This window comes from Physeter macrocephalus, chromosome 11 (genome assembly GCF_002837175.3).
Source record: "Physeter macrocephalus isolate SW-GA chromosome 11, ASM283717v5, whole genome shotgun sequence".
NCBI classification, from domain to species: Eukaryota; Metazoa; Chordata; class Mammalia; order Artiodactyla; family Physeteridae; genus Physeter; species Physeter macrocephalus.
This window is the reverse complement of record NC_041224.1, coordinates 121,581,235-121,581,862: the sequence shown is the minus strand read 5'-3', so window position 1 is coordinate 121,581,862 and position 628 is coordinate 121,581,235.

Sequence of the window (628 nt, the reverse complement as noted above, 5' to 3'; positions counted from 1 at the left end):
TTCTCTGATGGCCATGGCTAGGACTTCCAAAACTATGTTGAATAGTAGTGGTGAGAGTGGACATCCTTGTCTTGTTCCTGATCTTAGAGGAAATGCTTTCAGTTTTTCCCCATTGAGAATGTTGTTGGCTGTGGCTTTGTTGTATATGGCCTTTATTAAGTTGAGGTAAGTTCCCTGTATGTCCACTTTCTGGAGAGTTTTTATCATAAATGGGTGTTGAATTTTGTCACAAGCTTTTTCTGCATCTATTGAGTTGGTCATATGGTTTTTATTCTTCAGTTTGTTAATATGGTGTATCACATTGATTGATTTGCATATATTGAAGAATCCTTGCACTCCTGGGTTAAACCCCACTTGATCATGGTGTATGATCCTTTTAACATGTTGCTGGATTCTGTTTGCTAGTAATTTTTTGAGGATTTTTTCATCTATATTCATCAGTGATATTGGTCTGTAATTTTCTTTTTTTGTAGTATCTTTGTCTGGTTTTGGTATCAGGGTGATGGTGGCCTCGTAGAATGAGTTTGGGAGTGTTCCTTCCAATGCAATTTTTTGGAAGAGTTTGAGAAGGATGGGTGTTAGCTCTTCTCTAAGCATTTGATAGAATTTGCCTGTGAAGCCATCTGGT